We start from the raw sequence: 8625 nt of genomic DNA on the forward strand, positions 1-8625 counted from the left end.
GGTCCCTTTCTTTGTCTTTAGTATTTTTCTATTCATTTTATGTGGATGATATTTTCAAATGCTTAAAATCTTAGTCTCTAAAAAATGAAGCTTTAAGTGCATGGTGATAATGCTACCTACAATGATTCAATATTACATGATAGCGATTTAGTCATTCCTTTTAATAAAAAATATTTTGAATTAAAAAATTTAATCTTGTGATTACAATTAGGATTTTGTCATTTGCAAATTGTGTGTTTCTCTTATGCACCACCATCATGAATATGCTCGACCCTTGGAATTCAATTTCCTCGCATAATCTCCCTTCTTCTCTTTATTTGATTTCTATGGACATCATCTTCTTTGTCTCATTGTCACCTTTTTGTCTCTAAATTATGTAAATATTAATTTGAAATAATGTTTGAGAGAGAAGTTGATTATCAATTTTATGAAAGAAGGAAGGAAACTGTTCCAGAATGAAAGTTGCATACTTATTGTTCAGTTTATATGGATATTGACTTCTCCTCTCCTTTTTTTACGGTATGGACAATTATTGTTAATGTGATTGTTTAGGAAATATAGAGTTAGGTAAAAGAAAATTTTGGAAGTTATGAGTATAAGTAATTGGGTTAATTGGCTAACTTAATTTTTTTTCAATTTTGTTAGAGTTGTCGATTGAGTTCATAAGAGTTATCTTTATGTACAAGAGTAGTTAGTAGAACATTTTTAAGCACTTTAGAGTTGTTTTAGAGTTGTAAGGATTTTTGTAGAGTTGTTTAGAGTTCTTTGAAAATTTTGTTGAGTTATAATTATGTATTGTTATAACTTTTTACATGTTAAGAGTATAGAATAAATTAATAAAAATACTTTGTTGAGATATTGTGAATTCATAAAAGTGTATTTTTTATTCTTTTGAGTTTTCAAGAGTATTGGCCGTCATTGGGTAGTGTTAGGGCTGTTTCGCAGGACTTAAATGATTAAAAATAAGTTTTAATTGATTTTATTAGTTTTATGAGAGATGGTTATGTATAGACGAGTTGATAATGTTGTTCCAAATTACTATGCTTTCTTTTGAATTCTTGCTGATTTTATAAGTATGTTGTCGGATATCGTTGAGTTAAAGGTGAGTTACATATATGTGAATTGATTATTTTATTGAGTTGAATTATTGTACGTGTTGAAGTTATGTTGATATGCTCAGTATTATGTGAGTTGTTGTGGTAATCTAGAAGAGAGGATTACGCGAGTTTGTCAATAACGTATGTTAGGATCAGAAGAAGGATCTTAACGCATTGAATTTTGTTAATATGTTCATATATTCATGTTGAGTTGTGTCAAGAGACATGTTAGTTAGTTCACACTACAATATTTTTGATTTTAGGCAACGGAAGAATAGACAACGGCTACAAAACCGTAGTCTAAAGTGTTATAGGCCGCGCTTTACAAAGCATTGTCAAATTTATTGATTTTTGAAAATAATCGTCCCATATTCCCTATAATCCACACTATTTTTAGTGTGGGTATTACACAACCGTCGCCTATATAAAGAATATGCAACGTAGATATTTAGGCTACGCTCTAGACTTGTTGTCTTTTCTTATTTATTACAAAAGGCTACGCTTTTGGTAATAGACCAAACGTAAATAGCGTAGGTTATAAATTTCACATATAAAATCACATCTTAAAGGAAATATATTAGAATCAGCAAATTGTTTTATATATGTCCTTATCTCATTAATTTTATTAATTAATATATATGTTTTTCCTCTTTTTCTATCTGATTCTATATTATATTTGTTTATTTTTCTTTCAATTTTAGATTGGTTATAAATTGTATCAAAAGATACTATTTTTTATTGAAAAAGAAATAGTTATAAACTTTAAGTAACCATGCTATTTTATAATTATTTTTTTTTATGAATATAAAAATAATTTTTCAATATAAAAAAATTACCGTATGAAAATCATACAAACATCTTTTTTTTTAATATATTGTAATAAAATTTCACTTAAAGAACTAAAATAAGAGAATACAAATTACAATTAAATCAATTAAAACAAGAAATTAATAACTATTTATAACTCTAGTTTATACATATCTTATATAATCAGGATAATCAAATTAGTATCATTTTTATATACTAATTTTTGAAATATCTCGCTAATATTTAAATGAGACGATTTGGTTGGATTATGTTTAAATATATTTTAATAAAATTTTATATAATTAAATTAAAATTGTTTTTAATTTTTTTTAAACGTTTTTGGAAAGTTTTTGAAAATATATTGATTTTTTATACAAAATTTATTAATAATGAGTATTTCAATTAATTTTTTTAATTTATGACAAGTGGATTAACATGAATATTACTCTTATTTAAAATATATTTTCATAAAAGAGCAGTTTTAAAAATATAAAATTAATTCTATTAAATAAAAATCTTAAAGATTATTTAGTTTAATATTAAAAGAAAACCACCATCTCTTCGCTCAGACTCCTTCAAACCATTATCCTTACTTTCAGATTTACGCGACCCTGAAACCCTTTTAGCCGCTGAAACTCTTTTATCTACTCTTAGATTCAGGCAACCATGAAACTATCTCTCTCCTTTCGAGGCCGCCGTAGTTGCTAGATTTTCTCTTCATCATCTTGATTCTACAGTGCAAGAGGCTGTTTTGTAACCTAATTACACCGAAATATAAGGGAAGATACCTGATTAGGCTTTCTCTTTGATGACACAGCGGGAACCGATAAAGGTAATAAAAAAGTATGATTTTAATTGTTTTTTTCTTTTAAGAACTATGCTTCTTTCAATTTAATTTGTTGATTATGTTTGGCCATTCATTTATTCTATTCCAATATGGTGAGGTTGTGGGCATAGGTTTAAAATTCAATTTTTCATTAGTAATTGCAATTGTGAAAGGAAAATTGTTAGAAGATAGTTTGGGGATTCAGGAATTTGACCCTGATTATATTTCCCAATTGGTTTTTAGCTTGGTTTCCAACCATAGTAAAAAAAAACTATGTCTTGTTGGACTAAATTTATAAAAGTCTAAAGGAAGTGAATCACTAATTGTGGTGGATTTCTTCTGAATTCTTGTGGAAGTTGCAGGTATGTAGAACAGGTTTTTGTAAAGTTATTTGCGAAATTCAGTAGCCATGATGCTCCTGTTATCTTTCTAAAGTGTTTTGTCTTCTTACTGTGGGAAATTTTAAGTGAATTATGATTTTGATAAATTGAGCAGGAATCTCTATGTTACTTTTAATCTCTGAAGAAGGAAACCAAGCAAGTTTTGTTTTGGAGAAGGAAATGATCCTAGTTCTCTTTCGTTAATGTTTCCATCTCCATTTGCAAAGTTTTGTAATCAACACCAACAATAAGCTTTCATTTTCTCTTTGTGAATCAAGCAAGGTAGACAATATCATTCCTTTATAAAAAAAATCACCTTTTATTCATAAATATTTTCATATTTGCAAATGATATTTTGGATCTATTGCAAAAAAGGATTTTTAGTTTGTAAATTGCTTCGTATCATCCATCCATGATAAGTTTATGACCTTTATCTTCTTGGTTTGTTCATGGATTCTACATAATGTATTCTAGATGGTTTGGTCATGCATCCACCATCATGCTCATAAAACAGTATAAACATGTGTTGAAGAAATGACCTATAGTCGACACCCAAGTCAAACTCAGAGGTATGGTCTCTTTCAACAATTGGAGTGCGAGCCAACGTTACCAAATTGAGTATGCACTTTTCTTGACTCAATTTTTGGTCAATGTCTACAATGTTAATCTTGGTCACAACTACTGTTGCAAAGAGGATCATGTGAAATTTTTTAGGCATTTGATATTTGATATCTTAGGAATAGCATTTTGGATGCAAATATGATTGGTATTAGTGTCGGGTGATATGTGTAACACCCCTTTTTATACCCCAAAATACTTAACATATAATCAGAGTGAATAAGCACGCATATAAACAAAAGGGCGTCACATCGACGTTTCCAAAAACTAAAAGCTTTCAAAAACCAAACATCATTCATCATCAATATACAATACACCTGGTCTTTTAAAATAACACATTTCAAATATCATGAATATTCAAGAATATGCGTTCGCAGCGGAAAATAATGAATACTCATGTATTTCGTAAAATGATTCATGTCCCATACCATGATCATCTCTCAATAATCTCCTCAAGATAAAATAAAACCATATCCAGAACATTTGGCACTATGGCCTCTCAAACAACAACTTCAATTAAACACGTTCACAAGTAATAACATAATACATATCCAAATAAGATATGAGTTCAATATTACTAATCTACCCAGTGTTACATGACCAGAGCATTGACTCACTACCTAGTCTCTAAAATCAAAACACGGAAACTCTCCAGCTAAATCTCGAGTAAGCTACCTTCCACTTACTTCAGCAATACTTCTCTTGAATATCTGCACGATGCCCATGTAAAGGCAACATTCAAACAGAAGGGTGAGAATTCGAATAATTATGAAGAAGTATAATAAAGCACAATGATTAAATCAACAATTAAATGAATTCATCACACCTTGTATAACCATGTAAATAATACTAATCAATATTTATTTCACATGTTTCAAGCATACATCACAACTCAAGGAGTATAATATTAAAATTCAATGCTATATTTCTAAATATACACATAACGGTAATTATCACATAATCACATATTTTACCAAGTCATGTATCCAGACATCACCAAATTCAATTACCATATCTCATACACACATAACAATCACATCAATGCATATATTCAATCTTCACATAACTCTAATGTGACTCAATGCAAGACATGTGACTCTATGCATGGGGTACCGCAATGTGAACCCAACGTTTCACCGCTTTCCGATTCAATATCTAGAATCCAAGCCACGCTTCCGATCCGGACAAGATCAAAGCCACTACGCCTATTTCCAATTAAGGATCAGCGTCTTCTACGCCTATTTCCATTAAAGGATCAACGTCTATTACCATGTGAACCCACAGTTTCACCGCTTCCACCATAAAGCCGACCATGCCATGAATGAATGTACACATACCAATAATATATGCAATTAAGATCATCTCTACCATCTTAACATTCCACATATAACCATAATTCAACTCTATGAATTATCCACCAATTGTACGTATACACATTCATAACAAATATATTATTCACATATATAGGTTAATCATCAAACACGCACACTTAGATTTTATTTCAAAATGGTTACAACATTTAAAAGTTCTCAATTTTCCCTTTTTCAACAGCAAGTAACCGGTTAACGCATTTTGGGTAACCCGTTAACACGAAAACATAATTCAATTCCTGGGCAGATTTTCAGCAAGTAACCGGTTAACGCATTTTGGGCAACCCGTTAACACAAAAACAGAATTCAATTCCTGGGCAGATTTTCAGCAAGTAACTGGTTAACTCATTTTGGGTAACCCGTTAACAGGAAAACAGAATTCAATTCCTGGGCAGATTCTTAACTAAGTAACCGGTTAACGCATTTTGCGTAACCCGTTAACACGAAAACAGAATTCAATTCCTGGACAGATTTTCAGCAAGTAACCCGTTAACGTTACCAATACTGTAATGAAAGTTAATAAACTAAGTGGATTCTCAATCTATCCCTCGATTTCACCCATATATCCATTCCAAATGCAATTAATCGTCACAAATCAAAGATTACTCATCAAAACCTAACAATTTCAAAACCATAAAAATTAGGGATTTTAACCTAAACATATTTCTACCCATTAACCCAATTATACTAACCCATAATAATAAGGATTCTCCCCCTTACCTCTTCAATTTCTGGAAACCCTAGCTTTTCCCTTGCTCTTCCCCTCTTCTCCTTACTTTTCCTCTCTTCTTTCTTGTTGCCTTGAAGTGACCAAGTGAGTGTTACCTCCCACTCTCCTCACCTCTTACTATCTTAGTATTATACTTGGGCTTAAGAAATGATACCTCTAATTTAATTATTAGGCCCAATAAGACATAATATTATAATACCTCTATTTAGTTCAAATAAATTCAACCAACACAATATACACACCAAGTCAATTAATTCAATTATTCATTATATCTCATATCAACTAAATAATTGATTAACACACCAAATTAATAAAATAAAATAGTATAATAATATAAGAAATAAATACTAAAATTGGGTTGTTACAATATGAAAGCTATGGTGACAATTGATTTTGAACATAAGTATTTTAAAATGTTATTTACAATACATAAGTTCTTATAGCTATACTAGGATTGGACTTATCCTAGAGAATTTATTATGTGTGAAGTTCTGGATTTAAATCTCGGTGGCACCATTATATATTTAAAAAATAGACAAAATTTTATTTAGTTAACTCAATTTGGGTTTTTATTTAGAAAATTGTGAATATGATATGATACATAATAATTCTTATAGCCAAATAATATATATAGGTTGTTGTACATATGTATAAAATAAAATATACTTCTAGTATAATTTATTATATTTTAATAAATTTTATAATCAAATAAAAAAATATCTTTATATAACTCTGTTTTAAATAAAAAGTTATCATGCTTTTAATTTTATCACGACTTTTATGGTATAACATTTATTTCTAGTTACTCTAAATATTTCATAATTTTGAGCTAATATGTTTTCTTTTAAACAGATGTAAGAGTAATAGTTAAGTGAGACATTTTTTTAAGCAAATTAAAAATATATTTATAATTATTTTATAAAATTATTATGATTTAATGTAGCAGATTTTTGTTTTGTCCGACATACCTCATACCAACTTAGACAATGATGATTAAATAAGATTATATGTAACTTTCTTTAAATAGTATTCTACTACCACGGTTTTACACCGAGGCCAAATAAAGAGTGGCTTAAATCTAATATTTGAAACTGTAGCTTAAACATAAGGCAACAGTTAAAATACTGTGGCTAAAATAAACCGCAGTATAAAGTAACTCTCTAAATCGTGGCTTACTCACATATTTAGGCGACGTCTTTGTATTAGTGTAGGCTAAAGTTAAAAAACGTTCTCTATGGGTATAGGCAACGACTGTTTATTCCACATTTGGAAAACCGTAGTTTAAACGTTTAGGCAACGGTTTTGTTAGTTTATACCACGATTATCCTTTGTTGTCTAAACTCATTTTTGTTGTAGTGTCATAAAATGGGACTGATGGCCTGTCCCAAGCTCAGAGAGGGGGTTTAGAGCTCAGAAGAGGGGACTCAGGGGTTCAGAAGAGGGGACCAGTTCCAGAGAGAATCAAATATTGAGTGGGTACCACATACATATGCATAGAGTTGCATAGACGAACTGTAGTGCATAACGAGTCATATGTGCATTTTTTGAGATATATTTGTTGCGTTGTGATTGATTTGATGAGTTAGATGTGGGAATGTAATTGATATATTATGATTGAGATTGTGTAGAATATGATATGTGTTTAATATCCTACCTTGCAGTATATGCATGTTATTATTTATTGTGATTTCTCACCCCTTCTATTTGAATATTGCATTTACATGTGCATCGTGCAAATACTCAAGAGCATAGACACTGTTGTGATTGGAAGCTATCTCATAGAGCTATTTCTTTTAGTTTTGTTGTTTTAATTTTGATTATGCTCTGATGTGTAACATTGGGGGGAGCGATTTTCTTTGTTTTATGTTGATATTTTCTGAGAGACAATGTACGCTCTCGTATGTTTATGCTTTGGTGCGATTAACATTTGGAGAAGACTTACGATTTGATGCTTCTAATTATAATATAAAGTTTTATTATGGGGTTTAAACATCCCAAGTACATATCATATGAATTGATGTCGTGTAAACATCCTAAGTGCAATTGTGTGCATTAAAATATTATGTTGCATGTTTATTTAAATTAAGTGTTACATGATCAACAAGTGTGTGTGTTTCGAGAGGTGTAACTGTTGGTGTAAGCCCTAGAGGCCAATACTTTTGGTACTTGTATCGAATTATTTATTAATAATAAAAGGCATTTTCTTTATTATGGTTGATTAATAAAGTCCCTAGAATAGATAGTCCGTTTAATGTATTAAGTATGACTTAATCATGAGAACACATTAAACATAAGGGCACTATTCTTAAAGTATCCGTAGTCGAGCTTTAATGTGAAGTGGGATAACATTAAAGCATTAAGACTATTATGTTTGTAGACTGATGATCACATCTCATGGATCATGGATAAAGAGTTATCAAGTCTTAAACATAGGTATGAATATTAGGAGTAATATTTATACCGGATTGACCCGCTATGAGAATACTATATAGAAAGTTATGCAAAGTGTCATAAGTTATTCTCATGGTGATAATAGTGTATACCACTCTTCGACCTGAAACCACTATGGATCCTAGATGTAGAGTCGAGTGCTTTATTGCTGATCCAACGTTATCCGTAACTGGACAACCATAAAGACAGTTGATGGGTACTCCACGAAGCATGCTGAGGGACATGAGTGTCTTAGATGGAATTTGCCAATCCTGCGTAACAGGATAAATGTTTATGGGCCCAATATTGAACTGGACAAGGGTGACACGGTCTATACCTTGTGTTCAATATAGACATAAGGGCAAAG

At 30.5% G+C, this 8625-nt stretch overlaps 1 long non-coding RNA gene across 1 annotated transcript; it reads left to right on the forward strand.

Annotated features, from left to right (window-relative positions):
• Positions 1–2462: 2462 nt before the first annotated feature.
• On the forward strand, positions 2463–3942 carry LOC127121072 (uncharacterized). Its single transcript, XR_007803300.1, has 3 exons — positions 2463–2736; positions 2974–3092; positions 3226–3942. It is a non-coding gene; the product is annotated as an uncharacterized LOC127121072 (long non-coding RNA).
• The last annotated feature ends 4683 nt before the right edge of the window (positions 3943–8625 follow it).

This window comes from Lathyrus oleraceus, chromosome 2 (assembly GCF_024323335.1).
Source record: "Lathyrus oleraceus cultivar Zhongwan6 chromosome 2, CAAS_Psat_ZW6_1.0, whole genome shotgun sequence".
Classification (NCBI taxonomy): Eukaryota; Viridiplantae; Streptophyta; class Magnoliopsida; order Fabales; family Fabaceae; genus Lathyrus; species Lathyrus oleraceus.